This window comes from Hypanus sabinus, chromosome 6 (assembly GCF_030144855.1).
Source record: "Hypanus sabinus isolate sHypSab1 chromosome 6, sHypSab1.hap1, whole genome shotgun sequence".
Classification (NCBI taxonomy): domain Eukaryota; kingdom Metazoa; phylum Chordata; class Chondrichthyes; order Myliobatiformes; family Dasyatidae; genus Hypanus; species Hypanus sabinus.
In genome coordinates, this window is record NC_082711.1 from 165,827,614 (window position 1) to 165,853,284 (window position 25,671).

Sequence of the window (25,671 nt, forward strand, 5' to 3'; positions counted from 1 at the left end):
AATAATACAGAAATGCATGTAGTCAAAGTAAATTTTTTTATCTAAGTATGTGTATGTTACCATATGCTACTATGAGATTCATTTTCTTTCAGGCATTTACAGAAAAAAGTGTGCAATAGAATTTGTGAAAAAGTATACAGAAACGAAAACTGACGAACAACCAATGTGCAAAAGACAACAAACTATGCAAATAAAAAAAATAGATAATACTGAGAACACAATTTGTAGTCTTTGAAAGTGAGCCTGTAGATTGTAGAGTCAGCTCAGAGCTGTGGTGAGTGAAGTTATCCACACTGGTTCAAGAACCTGATGGTTGAAGGGTAATAACTGTTCCTGAACCTGGTGGTGCGTAGACCTGACGTTTCTGTACCCCCGGCCGGATGGCAGCAGTGAGAAGAGAGCATCAGCTGGATGGCAGAGGTCCTTAATGATGGATGCTACTTTCTTATGATTGCACTCCATGTAAATACGTTCGATGGTTGGTGGTGGAGGAGGTCTTTGACTGTGATGGACAGGGCTGTATCCTCCACTTTCTGTAGACGTTTCTGTTCAATGACACTGGCGTTACCACACAGGACTGTGATGCCCCGGTTAGGATACTGTCCTCAGTGCATCTAAAGAGATGCGCCAAAGTTTTTAGTAGCATGCTGAATCTCCAGAAACTTCTACAAAAGTAGAGGTGCTGTGTAGTTCTCTAGTCCTACCCTGATGATTTTACTATTAAAATGATAAGACAGTCAAATTGAAATCGATGTGTAAACGCAGATTACATTTCTACTGCTGGTGCCTTGATAACAGTGCCAAAGACCTCAGGGAAAAGTACCTCCTCCTATATTCACTGTTCCTGATCAACGCTGATTCCAGACATCTAACAAGGTGAACAAGCAAATATTTTAGCAGCTATATAATCTATAAAATAACTCATACAATTATTTTCAAATCATCTGTAGAATGCTTAGCCACTTAATTCTGAACTACTGAATCTATGGAATGGGCACGAAAGAGTCTATGCAAAAGTGTAAGCTAATTAACTAAAAAATGTTTCAAGATAGACACAGGTTGTGAGAGGTGCTGTATATTTATATAAAACTACCATCCGGTAATTTCCCTCCCTTCTCCCCTTCTCTCCTTTTCCATCCCTCATTCTAGCTCCCCTCTTACCCTTTCTCTTCTCATTTGTCCATCACCTCACTGATGCCCTTCCTGTGGTGCACTGTACCCTCTAATCAGGTTCCTTATTCTTCAGCCCTTTACCTGTCCCATCTATCAGCTTCCAACTTCTCACTCCATCCTCCCTTCCCTACCCACCCACATTCCCCATCACCTGGTTTCACCTATCACCTTTCAGCTTGGACTCCTCCTTCTCCTTCAACACCCCCCCCCCCACCTTCCTATTCTGGCTCCTTCCTCCTTCCTTTGCAGTCCCAGTGAAGGACCTCGGTCTGAAATGTCGACTCCTTTGATGCTGCCTGGCCTGCTGAGTCTCTGCAGCATTTTGCATCAATACGTGAAGACAGATTAAGGGGTGTCGGTACCATCCCATTCTTTGGCATTGTTGAGAGTGTTTCTGCTTCATATCCATGTACATATCTGAAAAGCACTGGATGTTCCTGTACAGCAAATCATGTGACTCATCGGCTGGTTCTGGGACAGTCTGCTGCACTTCACCCTCTACCGTTTGCTGTTATGCTTCCTGTCCAGTCCTCCCAAAGACCCTTCCCTGTATTAGTCACAAATCTTTCCACACCTCCCTCTGAACTCGGGCTCTTCCCCCCTTGAAGACAGGGAATTTCAAACACTTGACTTATTACAATATGTTCCATTGAGAGCGCAGCCTATTAAACACAGAAGTAAAAGCTTGGTAAATATGTTACACAACACTTATTACTCCTGTCTTTCTCCCACAGTAATCAAACAAACTGGATGGTGCAGATAAGACATAGATAAGATAGAACATAGATAAGACATAGAAGTAGAATAAGACCATTCAGCCCATCAGGTCTGCTCTGGCATTTCATCATGGCTGATTTATATACCTTCTCAACCCCATTCTCCTGCCGTTCCTCCATTACCTTTGAAGCCCTGGCTAATCAGGACATCCCTCTATTTTAAGGCTGTGTCCTCTGGCCCTAGACTCCCCCACTATTAGAAACATCCTCTCCACATGCACTCAATCTAGGTCTTTCAATATTTGATGGGTTTCATTGAGATCCTCCGCACCTCTGAACTCTGGTGAGTACAGGCCCTGAGCCATCAAATACTCCTCATTTCTTAACCCTTTCATTCCTGGCAACAATCTTGTGAACTTCCTCTGGACCCTCTCCAATGCCAGCAGGTCTTTTCTTAGATAAGAGGCGCAGACTGCTCACAATACTTTCTACGTGTGGTCTGACTAATTCCTTCTAAAGCGTCAGCATTACATCTTTGCTTTTATTTTCTAGTCCTCTTGAATGAACGCTAACATTGCAATTGCTTTCCTTACCACCAGCTCAACCTGCAAGTTAACCTTTTGGGAATCCTGCGCAAGGAGTCCCAAATTCCCTTTGCACTCGCGATTTTTAAAAATTTTCTCCCTATTTAGAAAATAGTTTATGCTTTTATTCATTCTACTAAAGTGAATGACCATACACTTCCTGACACTATGAACTACTTCCTAATCTCAGTTCAAAGTTCAAAGCAAATTTATTATCAAAGTACATTATGCATCATCATATTCAACCCTAAGATTAATATTCTTGTAGGAAATCACAGTAAATGCTAGAAACACAATAAAATCAATGGAAAATGACACACAACAAGATGGACAAACAACAAATGTGCAAAATACAAAAAGAAAAACACAATAACAATAATAAATAAATAAGCAATAATTACCAAGAACATGAGTTGAAGAGTCCTCAAAAGTGAGTCCATAGTTTGTGGGAGCAGCTCAGTGTTGGGGTGAGTGAAGTCATCCCCTCTGGTTCAAGAGCCTGGTGTTTGAGGGATAGTAACTGTTTCTGAACCTGGTGGTGTGAGTCCTGGGGCTCCTGTACCTTCTTCCTGATGGCAGTAGTGAAAAGAGAGCGTAGCCTGGGCAGGGGCCCTTGATGATGGATGCTGATTTCCTGCAACAATGCTTCATGTAGATGTGCTAACTAGCCTATAGTTTCCTTTCTTCTCCCTCCTTCCCTTAAAGAATGGAATGACATTGGCAATTTCCCACTCCTCAGGAACTGTGCTAGGATCTAGTGATTCTTGAAAGATCATTACTAATGCCTCCACTATCTCTTCAGCCACCTCTTTCAGAACCCTGGAGTTTACTCCATCTGGCCCAGGTGACCCATCTACCTTCAGACTTTTCAGATTCCCAAGCACCCTCTCCTTTTAGTAAGAGCAACCACACTCAATTCTGTCCCTGACCCTCTCAAATATCTGGCACACTGCTAGTGTTTGCCATGTGAAGACTGACAGAAAATACTTATTAAATTAATTTGCCATTTCTTTGACCCCATTTCTACCTCTCCAGCATCATTTTCCATTGGACCAATATCCAATCTTGTCTCCCTTTTACTCTTTATATATTGCACCTGAAAAATCTTTTGGTACTCTCTTTGATATTATTGGCTAGCTCACCTTCATATTTCAGCTTTTCTCTCCTTACGGCTTTTTAGTGCCCTGTTGTTAAAACTTTCCGAGTTCTAACTTCCCACTAATTTTGGCTATATTATATGCCTTCTGATTCCCTTTAATACTGTAGTTCACTTCCCCTGTCAGCCCCAGTTGCCTCATTTCCCTTTAGTATTCTTCTTCATCTTTGAGATGTAGCAGTTAGAACATAGAACACAGAAATCTAAAGCACATTACAGGCCTTTCGGCCCACAATGCTGTGCTAACCATGTATCCTACTCTAGAGACTGCATAGAATTTTCCTAGCACATTGCCCTCTATTTTTCTAAACTCCATGTAAGAGGGCCTTAGACGACCCAATTGTATCTGCTTCCACCACCGCCGCTGGCAGTGCATTCCACACACACACCACTCTCTGTGTGAAAAACTTACCCCTGACATCCCCTCGGTACCTATTTCCAAGCACCTTAAAACTATGCCTCCTCGTAAGCATAATACCAATACAATGCCAAGATCCAGGTTCATTTCCCGCCGTCTGTAAGGAGTTTGTGCATTTTTCCTGTGACTGCATGGGTTTCCTCTGGGTGCACTGGTTTCTTCCCACATCCCATAGACGTACCAGTTAGTAGGTTAATTGGCCACATGTAATGTGGTCTGGGCCCATTGGGCTGGATGGATCTGTTACTGTACTGATTCTCCAAATAAAAACTAGTTTATAATGAGCTCACCCTCACAGATTAAACTGGTATACATCATATCTGAAGTGGAGGAAAGGATTATTTCTTTTTGTTTGTTTTTTTATTCAAGGGTTCTCCATAATTCTGAAACAAGTTTATCGCTGTCTTAAACAAGCAGGGGGTTCTCAGATTCATGCTCATTTCTGATTTGATATTCTCTTCCAGACTGAACTTCCCAGCAAGGTTAGAACCTAACCCAGTCCATGTTTCTGTACAGAGTTCTCTGTAGTGTTCATTAAAGTTCAAAGTAAATTTATTATCAAAGTACATATATACAATTTGAGATTGTACGCCAAACGGGCAGACCTCCGGCCTCGACAGCTTGAGGAGTCTGCCGCCGACGGGGCTGCACAGCACGCCCGACCAGAAAAGCTGCATCTGACTTTGGGGATGACCGAAATCAGTGCCTTGCAGAGCACGAGGCTGACGCCACAAAGCTGTGTATGCCCCTGTTCCAACAACTGCCATTCCATGTCCAACCTGCAGCCACGTGTGTGCTTCGGCCTCCGAAGCCACATGCGTAGCCACAGGAGACTGCACAATGTGTATTCTTCCTCAGACCTTGAGGGACAACCACGTACAACCCTGAGATTCATTTTCTTGTCAGCACACTCTACGATCTGATCTATAGAACAGCATCTGTAACAGAATCAATGAATGAACGTCAAACTAGGGCTTTCAACCAGAGTGCAGGAGACAACAATCTGTGTAACTGCATTCAAAAAATAGCTACAGGAATGTGCTGTGAGTATAAGTAGCATATTGTTAATTAAAAGGAAACACACTTAATGGGGGTCCACCTTAACTCTCCCATGAAATAAAATTTTAAATCCTGACAAAGTCCCTAATACAGCAAGAGAAAGGAAATCTGTCAATATTTGGAACCAACATTATGTGGAAACACAGTGTCAGTTCATGTAACTCCCAGCCTCGCTCGGCTCATAACATCTCTTTTGACTCCTGCACTCTCGCTGCATTGTAAGATTGCTTATCCAACATCTAATTGGGGAAGTGGAGAAGTTCCCTCCAAGTAGTATTCTAACGGAGGGAGTGGTTGTGTCTAGCTCAAGAACACCACACCATAGACACCCATTCTATCTCTCCCCAAATCGGAGTATTTGTGCTCTTTATTTATTTAGAGAAACAGCCAGGTAACTCCCGCCCGATTACACCCACGTGACCAATTAACCTACTCACCTGTACGTCTTTGAACCGCTGGAGGAAGTTGGAGCACCAGAAGAAAAACAAGCGGTCGTGGGGAGAACATACAAAGTCCTTTAAGTCAGCAGTATAACTGAAGCCGGGTTGCTGTCTCTGTAACAGCTCTGTGAAACTGTGCCACCCCTGACTCTTTCAGTCAAGGTTTCCCCTGAATTGAGTTTCGGACAGGTCCACGCCATAACTATGATGATCCGTTTCTACCCCAGTAACCCCAGTCACCCACCCCCAGATCACTACTAGTGAAATCTTTATTTGGGACTTAAGCAACTCCAACCTCAACAATGCCACATGGAGATGCAGGGGCAGCTGGGTCAATGAGCTAGTTTGTGAGGCCAGTCCTTCTGGTGAACTACATATACCTGTCTGGACACGCCCCTGCTCCTGTGGCTCCTCCCACAGACCCCTGTATAAAGGCGATTGGAGGCACTGCTCCCCCCTCAGTCTCCAGGATGTTGTGTGGTCATTTCTTGCAGCTAGTAAAAGCCTGTCGTTTGCCTCCCGTCTCTGAGAGTTATTGATGGTGCATCAGTCCTCGATGAGAGAAGTGGTAGTGAGACTCCATGCTGTCCTCGTTCAACTCTAACAACAGGAGGTCATTCTAAATTCTGTTGTCCCAACCCAAGTCTGACTCATCCCGTTTACTGATCTACTGTAATGAACATTTTAAAATTAAGGTTTATTGTTGTTTTAAAATCTTTCCTTTCCTCCTCCAACCCTATAACCCACTGTGATATCAGTGGTAACCCATTTCTGGTCTTGAGTATCCTGAATTTAAAGCATCACCACTCTTGGCTACCGTACATTCAATGTACCCGCCTCAGCCGCTATTTCTTGCAGCTCATTGCAAAGGCACACCACCCTTTGCCTGAGGCTACGCCTAATGTTCTTTCTAAAATATCTCGCCTCTGATCTTAAATCTAGATCACCAAGGGAAGCGCCTCTGAGATGTGCCAACACAACCTTCAGCCACCTGAAAAGAAGAGTAGAGATCAAGAGTTCAACCCTAGCAAAATGTTCACGGTCTACAGGGAGTAGAGATTTCAGGCCTCCTGCATATTTCTGAGCTCTGGACCCTCAAAACACCGGCCTTTGCAAAAATCCTCCAAAACCAATTAGCAAACCACCATCAGTATCCTCACCAGGGCCAATATCCCAGCAGTAAAGACCCAAGACCAGATTAGCTCTATTTGTCACATGTACACCAAAAGGTACAATAAAAGGCATCGTTTACATCAAACCAAATCAGCAATGATTGCGATGGCAGTCCGCAAGTATTGCCACACTTCTGGTGCCAACATAGCCTACCCACAACTCACTAACCCTAACCGTACGCCTTTTAGGAAATTGGGAGGAAACCAGAGCATCCAGAGGAAATCCACACATTCACAGCAAGAATGTACAGACTGCTTAGAGACAGCGGCAGGAACGGAACCCTGAACTTACAGCTGTCGCTGTAATAGGATTATACTAACTACTACACTACCTAATTACAATCAAACAACATTGTTGAGTGCACCACATTATTTGCATTCCTACAGCAGGCACTCATTCAAAGAAGAGAGAAAATTGAGCAGGGGGCCTGATCTTGATGTAGCCAAACTAGTCATCAGCTTTTTCTGTAGCACCAACCGAATGTCTCAGGAGCCGTGGAGAGAACTGTCAGATCTCCTGCCACTGGGTCTCAAGCCCTCCTGGAGATAGCTCACCAGGCCGATCACTCCTACACAAACCAGGCTCTCCTTTCTTCAACAAAAAAGAGAAAATCTACAGTTGCTGGAAATCCACAGCAACACACACAAAATGCTGGAGGAACTCAGCAGGACAGGCAACATCTATGGAAAAGAGTTAAACAGTCGATGTTTCAGGCCGAGACCCTTTGGCAGGACTTAAAGAGTCTTCGAAGGGTCTCAGCTCTAACGTCAATTTACTCTTTTCCATAGATGCTGCTTGGACTGCTGAGCTCCTCCAGCATTCTGTTTGTGTTGCTCCCTCCTTTCTTCAGCTGCTTCCACCAGAACTTCCACATTCTTCTACTCAGACAACTTGTACGTTCTCTCTGTGACCACGTGCATTTCCTCCATGTGCTTTGGTTTCCTCCCACATTCCAAAACCACACCGACTGGTAGATGAATTGGTCATTGTAAATTGCCCTGTGATTAGGCTAGGATTAAATTGGGGGTTTAGCTGCATGGCACAACTTGAAGGGCTGGAAGACCCAGTCCACGCTGATAGATAGATAAATAACATCAGGGCACTAATCTCTGCTCTCAGCCTCCTTCCTTGTTACATTATCAAACAAGACACCTACTGCAGCTCGACTGGTGATGCCGGAGAGACCTTTTTAACCACACTGTCCACACTGATCATCGGGTGTTTTATATTGCAATGATTGTGTTGTTTCAAAAGGTTATTTTCCGATGCTTGCCAGTTCAAACACAATGTTGTGCTGGCAAGGGAATGCAGCAATGAAACACCACCTCCACAAATGGCATATTTTAAATATGTTGCAGTGTTGTTGGTGGACCCACAACACCTCTTCAGTCGTCAAGAAGGCACAGCAGTGTCTACACTTCCTGAGGAAATTGAGGAAAATTTACAAGCTTGTTCCCGGGAGTGGAGGATCTAAGTTATAATAGAACGTAGAAAACCTACAGCACAATACAGGCCCTTCGGCCCACAATGCTGTGCCAAACATGTACTTACATGACGTTACCTAGGGTTATCCATAGTCCTCTATTTTTCTAAGCTCCAGGAGCTTCTTAAAAGACCCTATTGTATCTGTCTCCACCACAGTCGCTGGCAGCCCATTCCACACACTCACCACTCTCTGCGTAAAAAACTTACCCCTGACATCCCCCTGTACCTACTTCCAAGCACCATAAAACTGTGCCCTCTCGTGTTAGCCATTTCAGCCATGGGAAAAAGCCTCTGACTATCCACATGATCAATGCCTCTTATAAGGAAAGATTGAACAGGTTAGGACTTCATTCCTTGGGATGGAGATAATTGAGATTTGATAAAGATATGCAAAATTATGAGGGTTATAGATAGGATAAATGGAAGCAGGCCTTTTTCCACTGAGGTTGGGTGGGACGACAACCAGAGGTCGTGAGTTAAGGGTGAAAGGCAAAAAGTTTGAGGGGAACACGAAGGGAAACTTCTTTACTCAAAGGGTCGTGAGAGTATGGAACGAGCTGCCGGCACAACGTTTAAGAGGACTTTGGATAGGTACAAGGTTGGCTTTGGTCCCAGTGCTGGATGAAGGGAGTAGGCAGTTTAAATGGTTCAGCATAGATTAGATGGGCAATCGGGCCTATTTCTGTGCTGTACTATTCGATGGCTCTTTTGAGGTGTGCAAGTCTCCCTGCACCCTTTCCTACAATTTCCTACAGGGGCACCATCAAGCATGACTGCATCATTGTGTGAGATGGAAGCTGCAAAGCAAGGTTAGTGAAAACTGTCACGGGTATCACTAAGATCTCCCTCCCCACTGCTTGTGACATTTTACCAGGGCATTGTGGATGAGGCACCTGAAGCATCGTTGAGGATCCCTACCACCCATCCCACAATCTCTCTGACCCATTACTGTCAGGAAGGAGGTACAGGAGCAGCTTCTTCCCTCAGGCTGTGAGATTAATGAACTCACTGCCACCACCATGGTCTCGTCACTGGGACGGTGAGGTGTTTACTGTTACTGGCCACTGTTTACTGTTCACCAATGCTGTGAACTACATGCATGTTGTTTTATATTTTATTAACTTATTTGTAGTAATATTTTCTTTTACGTGCTGTGTGTGATATATGCTGTGTGGGTGTACCGCAGTCTGGAGGAACATTGCTTCATTTGGTTGTATACATGTGCAGTCAGATGCCAATAAACTTGAACATGAATTTCCACTTGTTTGTTGTCTTTGTTTATATATAGTTTTTCATAAATTGTATTGTATTTCTTGTACTTCTCTCTGAAAGAAAATGAATCTCAAGGTAGTATATAGCAACATATAAAAATATACTTTAGTAATAAATTTACTTTGCCTTAAATGTTTTAAAAATGCTATGTCCAATATGTTTTCTCTCATTTTGTTATCATGTTGTTATCTGACATTATAAACGACTGTCAGCATCCAGGAAGTGTCCTCTTCCCATTAATACCATCAGGGATGAGATAGTTGGAGAGAGATAAGCACTATAAAATGGAATAGTGGAGGCCAAATACACAGATGCATTAAGTAGCAGTTAGATGTTGCACTGGAGAAACCATCAGGCGTTAATCTAATTCAGGAAGAATCCTCTTCCTTGCCCTTGGATTCTGTAGTGACACGGCTTTCCAATAACACTGTACTGATGAAACAACCTGGAAGATTACAATTGTGTGTGGGTGTGTGAATGGACGTGTCTGCACATGTGTGCGTGCATGTGTCTCTGCACACACCTGTCTGCATGTGTGCACGTGTCCATCTCTTGGGCAAAGTGGAGATTCCAGACTAGGCTGGGATCAACAAGGGATGCTTAATGGCTGTGGCAGGGTTTGAATGTCATAACCTCCTACAAAGTTAAATCTTGTGGCATAGGGGACAGCAGAGCTTCGCTTCCTGATGAGCTCAATGCCTTCTATGTTCCCTTTGACCACCAGAACAGGGAGGAAGCATCGCACACTGCCACGTCTCCCGACAATCCTTTGGTCTCAGTATCTGAAGATGACGTGTGGGCTGCTTTCAAGAGAATGAATCCAAGGAAAGCATCTGGTCTGGATGGAGTACCAGGCTGAGTACTGAAGACCTTTGCTGACCAACTGGCTATATTGACAAATAACTGGCTAGATTCACTGATAACCGATAATCATGGATATCTTCAATCTCTCGCTCCAGCAGTGTGTGGTACCTGCCTGCTTCAAGCAGGCTTCAATCGTACCAGTGCCCAAGAAGGTGATGAATCAGCGTACAGGAGGGAGATTGAAAATTTGGCTGAGGGGTGTAATAACAACAACCTCTCTCCCTCAATATCAATAAAACCAAGGAACTGATTGTAGACTTCGGGAGAGGGAAACCAGAGGTCCATGAGCCAGTACTCATTGGAGGGTCAGAAGTGGAGAGGGTCAGTAACTTTAAATTCCTTAGTGTAACTATCTCAGGGGACCTGTCCTGGACCCATCATATAAATATAATTGCGAAGAAAGCACAACAGCACCTCTGCTTCCTCAGGAGTCTGTGGAGATTTGGCATGTCATCAAAAGCCTTGACAAACATCTACAGATGTGCGGTGGGAAGTGTGCAGACTGGCTGCATCTCGGCCTGGTATGGGAACACCAATGCCTTTGAGTGAAAAATCCTACAAGTGGAAGTGGATTTGGCCCAGTAACATCATGGGTAAAACCCTCCCAACCATTGAGCACATCTACATGGAACATTGCCATAGAAGGGCAGCACCCATCATCATCAGAGATGACCACCTCCCAGGCCATGCTCTCTTCTCACTGCTGCCATCAGGTAGAAGGTACAGGAGCCTCAGGACTCGCACCACCAGGTTGAAGAACAGATATTACCCCTCAGCCATCAGGCTCTTGAACAAAAGGGGCTAACTACACTCACTTAAGGACACTTTGATCTTGTTACTTCATGCTCGTTGTTTATTGCTATCTAGTTATTGTCTGCATTTGTGCAGTTTGTTTGCAGTTTACAGTTACTGTTCTATAGATTTGCCAAGTGAGAACACAGAATAAAGAATCTCAAGGCAAAAACGAGGAAATCCGCAGATGCTGGAAATTCAAGCAACACACAAAATGCTGGTGGAACACAGCAGGCCAGGCAGCATCTTTAGGAAGAAGCACTGTCGACGTTTCGGGCCCAGACTTCCTAAGGGAAGGGTCTCGGCCCTAAACGTCGACAGTGCTTCTCCCTATAGATGCTGCCTGGCCTGCTGTTTCCACCAGCAGTTTGTGTGTGTTAAAGAATCTCAAGGTTGTATTTAGTGAAATCTATGGACTCTGATAGTAAATTTTATTTTACTTTGAACTTTGACGTGTGTGTGAGAGAGTGAGAGAGAGATACGGGAATGCATAAAAGCAAAGCTACTATCAAACCATTTCTAACACTCTTCCCATACAGGTTTGGTTATCAACAGTTTTAATAGTACCACTCACTATCAATTGATTTTAAACTGTGCATTAAGTAATGGCAGTTGGAAGGTCCTGCACTACCTGTCTGAAACAATGCAATGCGATCATCAGTTGATCCTTGGAAAATGGCAGAACTGAAGCCACTATGCAAATCGAGCTCAACCACCAAAAGGTAAATTAGCAAAGTTTGTAGATCAAGCTGATGGGAAATTTCCATCCAAGACAGCTTTCATCTAAACAGAGACAAGCCTTATCAAAAACAGCCTGTGGGAAAGGCACTCTCGTTTAATATCCAGAACTGGACAAACCGCAGCCTTTACGGTAGTGGAAATATTTCCATTCTTGAGCGGTCTACGTTATCATGTACTGCAATAGCACAGCACGCAAAAGCTGCCGTCAGGCGTGAAGCTACTTCCTCTGCCGGGACTTGTTTTACATTGAGACAGCACTGGCTCCTGCCTCACTCATGTCTCGATGCTAAGATTCTCACCCATCTTACGTGTTACATAGGCACATGAGGTGCTGCAGAGGCTGGAAGTCTAGAGCGATACACCCAATGCACTGGAGGAGCTCAGCAGGTCAGGCAGCATCTACAGGTAGGAATAGGTCCCTATGAAAGGACTCGGCCCAAAATGTCGACTGTTTATTCCCAACCATGGATGCTGCCTGACCTGCTGAGCTGCTCCAGCACATTGTGTGCATGACATATTATGTAATCCGGCTCAAGATTAGAAAAAGTTGCAGAGGGCTGTAAACCCATCATGGGCAGTAGCCTCTGAGTGTATCTTCAAAAGGCAATGCCTCAAGGTCCCAGCATGAAAGGCCCTCAGGACAACCTACCATCAGGGAGGAGGTACAGGAGCCTGAGACATACACTTAATGTTCTAACACCTATTTCCCCTCTGCCGGCAGACTTCTGAACGGCCCATGAACACTACCTCACTATTTTACTCTCTTCTTGCACTGCTGATTGTAACCTACAGTAATTTTTTAATGTCCTGCTCTGTCTGCCCTGCTGCCACAAAACAACACATTTCACAACACCGGTCAGTGACTCCAGTTTTCAAATTCCTCCACTATCCCGCCTCCCCACTTCCCCAAGACCCTCCTCATCTCAGCGGAAGAAGCTGGAACCCCTCAGCTGCTCAAGCTGCATCTGTGGCTAACCCTGCCTTACTTGCTGAATGTTCTCAGAACTTTCTGTTTTATAGTTCAGATTTTCTCATCTACAGCATTTTCTCGTTACTTTCACCTTCCTTAGAGCCAAAAAGTTATGCAGAAGCAGGCCCGGCAGCCTAACTCTTCTTGCTGACCAAGGTGTCTGCCTGAGCTATCCTTTTCTATAAAGGTCAGTAGACCTGGTAAGGAAATTGATGACAGGGTGGAAGCTGATGAAATGGGAAACAGGCAGGTACTCAAATGTGCAGCATGGGGCTCATGATGGAGGGACCTCAGCCTGAAACCACCTCTGCTTACTCTCCTCCATCGATGCTGCCTGACCTGCTGAGTTCCTCCAGCATTTTGAGTGAGTGCTCTGGATTTCCAGCGTCCACAGAGTCTCTTGTGTTTGTTATGTCTTGGCAGTTGATTGAGCAAACTGCAACAAATAGACCTTGGTGGGGACAGATGTGAAGTCACCCCTTCTTGAGCCTGAGAGGTAGGTTATCCAAATGGTGAGAAAGAAGCAGTGCAGGTTTGAATAGAGCTGATGATATAAAAAAAAACATTGGATGTATAAGGAAATAATCAGACTCTTAAAGAACACTGACCTTTTTGAATCCAGGGGAACAGACTACAAGGAAGTAGAAGTCATGCCGTGGTAAACATTAAGTTCTAGACAGATTGCATCTCAACCTAGTCATTTCTAAACACATTGTGAAGTATGAATTAGGAGGAAGTGCAGTTTAGATTCACCAGAATGATACCTGGACACCATGGTTTGAATAACAAGAGGGGTTACATAAGCTAGAGGGTGAATGTAGGTTTTCTCCCCAGGGAAAGAGAACCAAAAATTAAAGGGTATAGGTCTATGGTGAGAGGGAAAAAGTTTATAAACGACCCTATGGATAACTTTTTCACGCAGAGGGAATGAGCTGCCAGAAAAAGAAGCAATAACAGCATTTAAAAGTATTCAGAAGTATATCCAAGTTAACTCCTGCATGTACTTGCGTTCTCCATCTTCCTGTATGCATGCAAATCGTGGACTTGGACAGCAGAACTGCCAAAGAAGATCCAGGCAGTCAAAATGAGATGCTTCTGGAGGCTCCTCATCATCTCCTATACAGACCATGCCTCCAACGACAAAATATGAAGAACTATCACCAGCATAGGAGACACTGCGAAGATCTACTGCCCACAGTGATGAAGAGGAAACTGAGATGGTACGGCCACAAAACAAGATCAAGTGGACTCTCAGAGACCATTCTTCAGGGAACGGTGCAGGGGAAAAGGAAAAGAGGGCAGACAGAGAAGGAAATGGGCAGACAACATTGCAGAGTGGACTGGAGAGAGCTTTGCTGCAACCCGGGCACTTACTCTCAACCATGGTCCAGTGCTGATCTGTATAGCACCCCTTCGATCCAGGTGGGTTGCGGGATCTGTAACCGTAACCGTAAGAACATAGAACAGTACAGCATAGGAACAAGCCACTTAGCCAATACAGTTGTGCTGAACTAATAAAGGTAGTAATTTAATGCCTAACTAAACTAATCCCTTCTGCCTACATAATGTCCATATCTGTCCATTCTCCACATATCTAAGAGCTTCTTAAAAACCTCTATTGTTTTTGCCTCCACCGCCACCCCTGGCAGAGCCTTCCAAAGTTCAAAGTACATTTCTTATCAAAGTATGTATACATTATACAAGATTCATCTCCTTACTGGCAGCCACAAAATAACGAAGGCCTAAAGAACTTATTAAAAAGCCCCAAGATGCTGATGCACCATCAATAACTCTCGGAGACGTGAGTTAAGGTAGGCTTTTATTGGCTGGAAGAAAGCACAAACAGCAAGCGACCATCACACAACATCCTGGAGACTGAGGGAGGAGCAGTGCCTCCAATCGCCTTTATACCGGGGTCTGTGGGAGGAGCCACAGGAGCAGTCAGCGGGGAGGAGGGGGGGGGACATCCAGACAGGTATATGTAGTTCACCACAGATGCAGAGCGAGGAAAAAAAACCAAATCATGCAAACAGTAAAAGTAAGCAAATAGTGATCAGAACGAAAGTGAGTCCACAGGCAGGAAGGCAGGAAGCCAGGAGAAGCTGGAGCAGGCCTCAGCCCCAGATCAATGCAGAGCTGAGTAACTGTCAGAGAGCAGCAAGCAGAACCGGCCCAACCCTCGTCTCTGGTCCTGACACACTGCCTTTGCAATCCACCTGTCCCAGCGTTTAAATCGTCCAAACATCGTGTTGTCCCTCGCTCTAGGACCCAGGTCCTGTCGCATCAATATGCTCGGGACCTGGACTTTTTCACCACATTTCAGCCCGTACCCAACCTTTCCAAATCGGCTTGGCGCTTAGATCATTCAAACCTCACTTTCGGTTTAGGTAGACGGGCTTCGAATTCGTCTCGCTCGCCTCCACTCCGATATTGCTCTGCTCTGTCTCGACCTTTTCCGCACACTTCAACCCTCAACTCACTCTCACCTCCCTCTCCTCCCCATTGTTTGCAGTGATTGTTTACCATAAATTTTACCAGAACGTTTGTTATTAGTAAAATAGTTAGTTACATTCCTTGTTTTGTTTGCCACCAATAAGTAGTCACTATGCTTCACCAGCGCCATCTTAAACCGAAAGCTTAAACCACTCTCTATGTATAAAACTTGTCCCACACATCTCTTTGAACATACCTTTCTCATCTCAAATACCCTCCAGTGTTAGACTCTTGGACCTGGGGAAATGATCCCAGCTGTTTTCTCCCCCCACTCCTCTCATAAACCTCTATCAGCTCTTCTCTCAGCCTCCACTGCTCCAGAAAAAAAAATCCAGCTCAAGTTGGTCCAGCCTTTCTCCATATCACAATCCAGGCAGCATCTTGGAAAACAAAGGAGAAAATCTGCTGATGCTGGAATTCCAAATCAACGCACACCAGCTTCTGCACACTTTCATGTGTTTGTGATACTACTGCTAGACTGCCAAGTCTCTTCAAGCCATGCCAACTCTGAAGAAGTTTAAATCACTCCTTTGACAGGAGTTCAATGATACTGTTTCTCACTGCTCCCCCTCTGCGATATCTTATTCTGAGTCTTGGCCCAAAACGTCGACTGTTTACACTTTCCACAGATGCTGCCCTGATCTGCTGATTTCCTCCAGTATTTTATGTGTGTTACTTAGCACCTTGGAAAACCTTTTTTGCACCATCTCTAAGCCTCCTTACAAAGTGGTGACCAGAAATGAATGCAATACTCCAAATGCAGCCAAGCCAAACTTAGATACAGCTGTAACATAACTTCCTGACTCTTAAGTTCAACCCCTTGACTAATAAAGATAGGTATGTCTCTGTTAGGCTTTTGGATAAGTATTTGAATAGGAAAGGTTTAGAGGGATGTGGAAAAAGGTGACCAGCTTAGGTGGGCACCTTGATCATCAAGGATTTGATGGGCTGAAGGGCCTCTTTCTATGCTATATATTACTCTATGACTCTGAGACTTTAAAAGAGAGCGAGGCCTTTTAGGAATGAAGTCGATGAATACTTCCATACACAGGGCTTGTTAGCTTTTTTTAGAAACTCCTTTCTGCAAAAGGCAATTGATGTGAGGTTGTGTTAATTTTAAACCCAAGGCTGACAGATCTTTCTTACCAATGCTTTTCAGGGATGTGGGGCAGGAGGTGAGTCTGCAATCTGGCCACGGATCCAATCTCCCTCTTTCTGGTAGAACTGACTTAAGCTAAAGAACGTATGGAGCTCTTCCAATCTGCAAGCTGTTGAGTGATGGGTGCCCCTCCAAGTTTGGCCTTTTAGTCATTCTTCATCCATGTGGGATGGCACGGTAGTGTAGTGGTTAGCACAACGCTTTACAGTACAGGCGATCCAGGCTCAATCCCTGCCGCTGCCTGTAAGGATTTTGTATGTTCTCCCCATGACCGTGTGAGTTTCCTCCAAATGCTCCAGTTTCCTCTCACCGCCCAAAGACATACTGGTTGGTAGGTTAATTGGTCATTGTAAGTTGTCCCGTGATAGGCTAGGGTTAAGTTGGGGGTTGCTGGGTGGGACGGGTCAAAGGGCTGGAAGAGCCAATTCCACAATGCATCTGAATAAATAAAAAAACTGGGGCCTGGTCTTCACCTTTTTATTCTGGCATCATCCCCCTTTCTTTCCAGTCCTGGCGAAGGGTCTTGGCCCGAAGCGTCAACTGCTTATTCATTTCCATAGATGCTGCCTGACCTGCTGAGTTCCTCCAGTATTTTGTGCGTGTTGCCTTGCCTTCAGCTGCCTTAGCCCAAAAATCCAAAATTACTTCCCCGAACCTGTATAGCATACAGTTCTGGTTGTCCCACTCTAGGAAGGATGTTTAGGCTTTGGGGAGGTTGTAAAGGAGATTTGTTTAGAGGGCATGTGCTTTCACGAGAGGCTGGGCAAACCTGGGTTGTTTTCTCTGGAGTACTGGGGAGATCTGATAGAGGTTTATAAGATTTAAAAGAGAGGCAAAGACAGAGTAGACAGGAAATATCTATTCCCAGGGTAGAAATGTCTAATACCAGAGGGCATATATTGAATGGGGGTGGTTTCAATGGGGATGTGAGGGGTAAGTTTTTTTACTCTGAGAGTGGTGGGTATCTGGAATGCACTGTCCGGTATAGTGGTACAGGCAAATACATTAGAGACGTTGGATAGGCACATGGATGTAAGGATGATGGAGGGATATGGTATAGGGAGGAGGGATAGGTGTTTGGATGTTTTTGATTTGCTTTTTAGCTGATTCAGCACAGCACTGTGGGCCGAAGGGCTGTACTCTTCTACATTTTGTGAACCTCTGCTTTGACACACTCCTGAAAACCAAGCACAGTGACAAGTTTGTCGGTCACCTGCTCCAGGACCACCTGGCACTACGTTAAGCATCATAACAACAGATCAATTGAGCAGCTTAGGATATTTTACTACCATATGAGCCTCAGTTGTTGTGCAGCTCAGCTCCACATACATCACAACGTTTTTTTAAATTGAGTAGTGGGACTAATGCCAATTTTATACCTCCCATCACTAATTTAGCCATGTTAAAGTGATGGTTGCATTATACATTTTGTCAAAGCCTCACACCTTTTCCCCGCACTGTATGGACAGCATGATCTTCTGATGCATCGGAATTTTTCCGTGATGCATCTAAACTTGCCACATAACCCTGGACAAAGATTTCCCAATATTAAAGGAGCCATACGCCAGTGAAATATTAACACAAAGAAAAACAATGACCATAACCTCTCAGTGAGTTGGCAGCCGAGTTTTGCGAGGGCAACTCGTCAAGCGGGGAAAACTATGTGTGAACAACTTAACCTGTTGTGTTTATATTTTATCACGCCACAAACTACAGCCAACAATTGGACACAATCTCAGGAGGGTGAAGCGCAAACCTATTATCACTTAAAGGGCCACTATCAGCCTGGTAGCTTATGGTAGAAACTCATTTGAAATCTGACTCCCGGGATAGAGCCTAGAGGCTGATTCCACTCATGGAATATTGAGGGACTGTTGTTGAGGATGTTGAATGAAGTGTAACAATCATATATTAGTTTTCAGTAAGGCAAGTACAATAGATGGGATAGAGCTTTCAACCAAGCATCTTCTATTATTGGCCAACATAACTAGCTCATAACAGTGATGGACTCAACAATATATCCAAAAGGATAAGACCATAAGACATAGGAACAGAATTAGGCCATTTGGCCCAGCGAATCTTCTCTGCCATTCCATTACGGTGATTTAGAAACACAGAAACATCGAAAACACACAGCACAATACAGGCCCTTCAGCCCACAAAGCTGTGCCAAACATGTCCTTAACTTAGAAATTAGGTTGGGTGTGAAATAGTTCACAGCAAAGTTTCCTGCATCTTTCTTGAACATGACTAGAACTTCCCGCCATTACCACTCCACCGTTTTCTTACCAAAGGCTTTCGTAGCATCTACATGACCCAGCCACAAAGAAAAGAACAATGCTGCTGTTACTACCTGTTCTTTGCCTGCATCTCAGCTCCACGTTCTGACCAAAACAGCTTCACATCCATCACTGCATGCCCCCCCACTTCCACAGAACCAGGCGTCAAACAACTCTGCCTGAAACGGCTCTGGTTTTGGCAGCCCGCGACCCAATCAATCCCACGGCACCTAACCTAAAAAGGTCTTTTAGCCAGGGCCTGTCACCTGAGGACATATTTATGTCTCTTCAGGTAACTAATTACATGTAATATGTAACTTGGAAATATCTCCAGAGGAATTGGATTTGAACGTCCCTTCAAAATATCCCCTTCAGAGATTTCTCTGTGGTCTGTGGTGGTAATAAGCATTTTGCCTGTCTCTAGCACTAAGTACCAGTATATATCGACATAGATCTCTTCATCTCCATTCTCTATCCACAACGGGATGTCAACAATATCAAATACTCTCAGGATTGCCAATATTCATTCCACATTTGGAACAAAATTACTCATAATATTCCAGTTCACCTCAACTTACAGTTACCATTCTATCCACAGAACTGGGATATCTTTCTCTCATGCTTGTATCCTGCCATAGAACCAATACCCGATTTTCATTGCCAGTGTATTGCCGTCAGTTCTCCACTATGGCGGTGCTTAGGAAGGTAGATGAATAAAATGGTTGTTTATCATTAATACAGCAATCCAACCAGAAATCTTACCATGTGGTTCTCTCAATTCTCACAGACATGAACGATATACACTCAGTGGACATTGTACTCAGTACAGGAGTGCAACCCTCTATGATCCTCCGCTGCCATGGCTCACCTACTTCAAGGTTCGACATACTGGGTGTTCAGAGATGCTCTTCTGTATTCCACTGTGGTAACATGTGGTTATTTCAGTTACTGCCGCCTTTCTTGTCAACTTGAACCAGTCTTGCTATTCTCCGCCAAACTCTCTCATTAACAAGACGTTTTTGACCACATAACTGCCACTCACTGAATGGTTTCTCTTTTTATCACTATTCTCTGTAAACTCTGTGCACGAAAATCACAGGAGATCAGCAGTTTCTGAGATACTCAAACTATTCCATGATCAAAGTCACTACAATCGCATTCCTTCTCCATTCTGATGTTTGGTCTGAACAACTACTGAACCTCTTGACCGTGTCTGCATGCTTTTATGCATTGAATTGCTGCCATGTGATTGGCTGATAAGATGTCTGTATCAACGAGGTGTACCTAATAAGGTGGCCAATATTCATTCTCCTCACTTCATGTTATCATTATAGGTGAAGGTTCCATTCAACCCCTCATTATCCTAGAAGACCCATTTCACCTCACCCAACACTCTCAAGCTGACACAGGTCTCATATGCCTACTTCGAGGATTGAACCTGAACTCTCACCAGCTTAATATCTGTCAAATCAGCAACTACTGATTATGTAATAATTTCTATCCACATGAACTTTACAAACTATTGATTAAGTTTATGAAATCTGTAAATAGGTTGAGTAACACACTCAAAATGCTGGAGGGACTCAGAAGGTCGGGCAGCAACTACAGAGAGGAATAAACAGTTGATGTTTTGGGCTGAGACTCTTTCATCAAAAGACCCTGATGAAGTCAGACAAAATAGAAAGTGGAGCTGCCATAATGTCAACACGAGCAAATCTGCAGATGCTGGAAATTCAAGCAACACACACAAAATGCCGGTGGAACTCAGCAGGTCAGGCAGCATCTGTAGGAAGAAGCACTGTCGACACTTCGGGCCAAGACCCTTCGTCAGGACATAATGACATAATGTTTGTGGTTTAACAAAGTCCTGATGACTTAAGTGCCATCACCCTTTTCCCAGAGAGCAGTGAATCTGTGGAATTACCTGCCTGGGGAAGCAGACGAGACTACCTTATGAAATATATTTAAGACACAGATAGATTTTGCATAGCAGGGGAATTAAGGGTTATGGGCAAATGGCAGGTAAGTGGAGGTGAGTCCACAGCCAGACCAGCCATGATCTTATTGAATGGAGGAGGCTGGAAGGGCCAGATAGTCTACACCTGCTTCTTTTTCTTATGCTCAAATGTTCTTACATTTTCTATGGTAAATGCAGGAAGAAGTACAGTATTCATTTAAGATCTTGATCATATTCAGTGGATCCAGACATAGATGATCATGCTGATCGTTAAGTGGTCATATTCTTTCCATTAACCCTTTTGCTCTTAATATATTTATAGAATCTTACAGGATTCCCCTTCACCTTATCTGCCAAGGATATTTCATATCCTCCACTTGCCATCTATTTCCTAAAGTGTACCACTACATCCTTTATATTCTTCAGGCGACTCACTTGGCTCCCGCTGTCTATACCTGACACACACCTCCTTCTTTTTTCCTGACCAGAGCTTCAATATTCTTGTCAGCCAGGGTTCCCTAACTCTGCCAGCCTTTGCCCTTCACACTGACATGGAAGTGCTTTGCCTGATCCTTCCCCATTCCTATTCCTGTATTAGCAGCCTCCTGCTTGCAGGCAGCGAGCTAGCTACATTGAGAAGCAGTCCTTCCTTCAGCAGCTGAACAGCTCTCATTCACACCACAGCCCAGGGAACACCTGAGCACCAACTTCCATCGTGCCTGCCAGGTTAAACTTAACTCCACACCAAAGTCACAGTGCTGACAAAGCCCTGTTATAATCACTGAACAGTCAAACCCACAATTTACACCAGAGGAGATTAGATGATACTTTAATAAAATTCCACCAGTTTTCTTTGCATAATTTTCATCTTTAATCTTTTAAGCTGCAGTCATGAAGTCATAGAACACCACAGCACAGAAACAGGCCCTACAGCCAATTTCTGTGGGGAACTATTAATCTGCATAGTCCCATTGGCCTTATCCCAAACAATAGCCCTCCATACCTCTGCCATCCGTATACCTATCTAAATTTCTGTTACGTGTTGAAATCAAACCTGCATCCACCACCTTCATTGGCAGATCATTCCACTTTCTCATCACTCTCTGAGTGAAGAAGTTCCCCCTCACGTTCTCCTTAAACATTTCACCTTTCATCCTTAACCCATGACCTCTAGTTCTTGTCCCACCTAACCTCAGTGGTTGCATTTACCCCATCTATACCCCCCCCTTCGTAATTTTGTATACCTCCATAAAATTTCCCCTCATTCACCTATGCTTCAGGGAATAAAGTCCTAACCTATTCAACCTTTCCCTTTCACTCAGATCTTCAAGTCCTGGCAACATCCTTGTAAATTTTCTCTGCGCTCTTTCAATCTTATTGATAACTTTCTTACAGAACTGCACACATTATTCCAAAGTAGACCTCACCAACATCTTCTACAACTCCAACATAGCATCCCAACTCCTGTACTCAGTAGTTTGATTAATGAAGGCTCTCTTTACGACCAAGGAATTATGGATCCATATGTCCAGATCCCTCTGTTCTACTGCAGTCCTCAGCGCCCAACCGTGAAATCTGGTTTTTCCTCCCAAAGTGTAACACCTCACACTTGACAGCATTAAATTCCATCTGCCATTTTTCAGCCCATTTTTTCAGTTGGTCCAGATCTCGTTGCAAGCTTTGATAGTTTTCCTCGCCGTGCACTACACCCCCAATCTTGCTGTCATCTGCAAATTTGCTGATTCATTTAACCACATTATCATACAGATCATTGTTGTAGATGACAAACAACAACGGGCCCAGCACCGATCCCTGCAGCACTCCATTAGTCACAGGCCTCCGGTCAGAGAGGTAACCATCTACTACCACTCTCTGGCTTATTCTGTGAAGCCAAAGTCTAATCCAATTTACTGTCACATCCTGAAAGTCAAGTGACTGAACCTTCTTGACCAAATCCCATGCAGGACCTTGTCAAAGGCCTTGCTAAAGTCCATGTAGACAACATCCACTGCCCTGCTTTTATCAACTTTCCTGGTAACTATCTTGAAAAACTCTGTAGGTTTGGTTAGATATGACCTACCACGCACAACACCATGTTGACTATCTCGAATCTGTCCCTGTCTATCCAAATACTTAAATATCTGGTCCCTTAGAGTAACTCCCAATAACTCGCCTGCTACAGATGTCAGACTCACCAGCATATAATTTCCCGGCTTATTATTAGAGCCTGCAACGGAACAAAATCAGCTATTCTCCAGTCGTCTGGCACCTCACCAGAGGCTAAGGACTTTTTAAATATCCACACTCGCCAGATCCTCTCTGATACCATCAAAATTGGCCTTTCTCCAGTTTGGAACCTCAAGCTGAAGACCAGACCTATTCTTCTCCATGATTATCTTGAAACTAATGGCATTGTGATCACTTGATCCAAAGTGCTCCCCTATACAAACTACTGTCACCTGCCATGTCTCATTTCCTAAGAGGAGATCTAGTATTACACTCTCTTGTTGGGACCTCTATGTGCCGATTAAGGAAACTTACATGAGCACATTTGACAAACTCTATCCCATCCAGCCCTTTTTACAGTAAGGGAGTCACAGTCAATATGCGGAGTTAGAATCACCTACGATCACAACCTTGTGTTTCTTGCAACAGTCTGTTTTTGCTCCTCTCAGTCCTGCTGACCACTGGGAGGTATATAATATAATGCCATTAATGTGGTCTCATTTTATTCCTCGGTTCCATCGCATAGCTTCAGTTGACGAACTTTTCAGTCTGTCCTGTCTGAGGACTGCTGTGACATTTTCCCTGACTGGTAACACCACCCCTCCCCTTTAATGCATTCCGCTCTATCACATCTAAGTCAATGGAACCCTGGAATACTGAGCTGCCAGTCCTGCCCCTCCTACAGCCAAGTCTCACTAACAGTTACAATGGCATTATTCCACATGCTGATCCATGCCCTTCGCTCAGTCACCTTTCCTACAATACTCCTGGCCTTGAAATAGACACAACTCAGAACATTAGTCCCACCGTGCTCAACTATTCGATTCCTGACTTTGTATGTAAGCTTAACAACATTGTTCTCCACAACCAGCCCACTATCTTCTCTGCCTCTCTGGTTCCCGTCCCCCTGCAACTCTAGTTTAAACCCCTTCGTGCAGTGCTAGCAAATTTTCTGACTCGAGTTAGAGATTTTCGGTAAATCAAGATCACGGGCTTTTCTTGGGCATTTACTGATTATTTTTCAGTATATTTGATTTTATGTGACCACGTGGATCAAACCAATCAGAGGTCTGCACAGTGATGAGGACAACTGCGGCACAAACCTTCCCTAAAATAAATGCCATGCACAGGGGTTTATAACTTGTAAACATGAATGATATGTGTGTTTAATATTCCTCTCCAATAGTGGAAAATTTAAATTTCTGCATACTAAGGACAGCTTCTACCCACTGATATAAGTCTCTTGATTGGACCCCTTGTACAACAAAAATGAACTCTTAATCTCTCAGTCTACCTCATCATTGCTGCTGCACATTATTCTGTCTATCACTGTGGATGCTGCCTGACTTGATGAATATTTCCAGTGTTTGCTGTATTATTTTGTCTACCTGCACAAAACTTTCTCTTTAACTATCGCACCGTATTCTGTGTTCCTCCCCCTTTTGGATAACCTTGATGTGTTTCTGTATATCATGATCTGGCTGGACAATATGGAAACAAGAACTGTTCACTGCATCTCGTACACACCACATTTTAGGAACAGTCTCTTCCCACCCGCCATTAGATTTATGAACAGTCTGGAATCCATGATCCCTGTCTTGCTATTTTGCTCTCTCTTTGCCCTATTATTTACTTATTATACATTTCTTATTGTTTGTTCATTATGCGCCATGTCATATGATATGGGTAATCGTGTCCTTTCCATGACCATGATTGCTCTTGGAAAATTTCTCTGCAGAAGTGGTTTGCCATTGCCTTCTTCTGGGCAGTATCTTTACCCCTGCCATTTTCAATACTCTTCAGAGATTGCCGGCTCAGCATAACCAGGACTTGTGATGTGCACCAGCTGCTCTTACAGCCATCCACCACCTGCTCCCACGGCTTCACGTGACCCTGATCCGGGGGCTGAGCAGGTGCTGCACCTTGTCCAAGGGTGAACTGCAGGCTGGCGGAGGGAAGGAACGCCTCACATCTACTCCGGTACAGAAGCATCTCCACCCCACCACTCTATTGTAACTTAAAGGAATTTTTATGGTTTTGCACTCTACTGCTTCTGCATAACAACATATTTCACAGCGTTCAGTAAGTCAGTGATAATAAACCTGATTCGGAATTTGATATGTTTTACAGACTCTCAGTAGTCACCCATGTTTTAATGGCTCCCTCAGCATCGTATTTCTTTCCCGGGCACAGTCGTCACAGAGTAAACTGTCCACTCTGGGGAACCTGATGATTCTCCAAGCAAACCTAATTACACAAGCTGGCACCTAGCCACCACTGGGGTCACTATTCCCAATAACTCAGAATCCAGTGGCCCCCTCAACATCATGCCCTCAGCCGAGCACCTGCTCCGTACTCACCTGGCCATCCAGGATAATGCTAAATTATCAAAACCCTTCCTGGTTTTCCCACACTGTCACAGGTCAAGTTCCTCAGAGGTCACCCTCATCCGAGAGCTTCTCCCTCTGCGGTGAGCAAAGCAGAAATGTTCCATCGGCTCTCCACCTAGCCGTTCAGAATCCGTTTTCAGCAGAGGACCGAATGATTTTGCACCCACTCCTCTTCATTACAACCAGCCATAGCTTCCTTATGACCTGGGACAGTTCTTTTCCTCTGGGTGACACAGTGGGAGCCATGCTGCAGTTGGCACAATGTTCCTGGTTGAACCGTTTGATTAGTGGTGCGGCCTTTCATTGATTCTATTACAGGTATGG

General features: G+C 44.2%; 1 long non-coding RNA gene across 3 annotated transcripts in view; it reads right to left on the minus strand.

The window, feature by feature from the left end:
* Positions 1-732: 732 nt before the first annotated feature.
* LOC132396049 (uncharacterized) overlaps positions 733-25,671 on the minus strand; it is a 53,152-nt gene continuing 28,213 nt past the window's right edge. For 2 of the 3 annotated variants that reach the window (XR_009512831.1, XR_009512832.1), the window contains exons 4-6: positions 14,218-14,279; positions 2,875-9,529; positions 733-868 (exon numbers count right to left, since the gene is read on the minus strand). This is a non-coding gene — a long non-coding RNA (uncharacterized LOC132396049). The remainder of the gene's footprint in view (positions 869-2,874; positions 9,530-14,217; positions 14,280-25,671) is intronic. The other variant, XR_009512833.1, reaches the window with a different exon arrangement.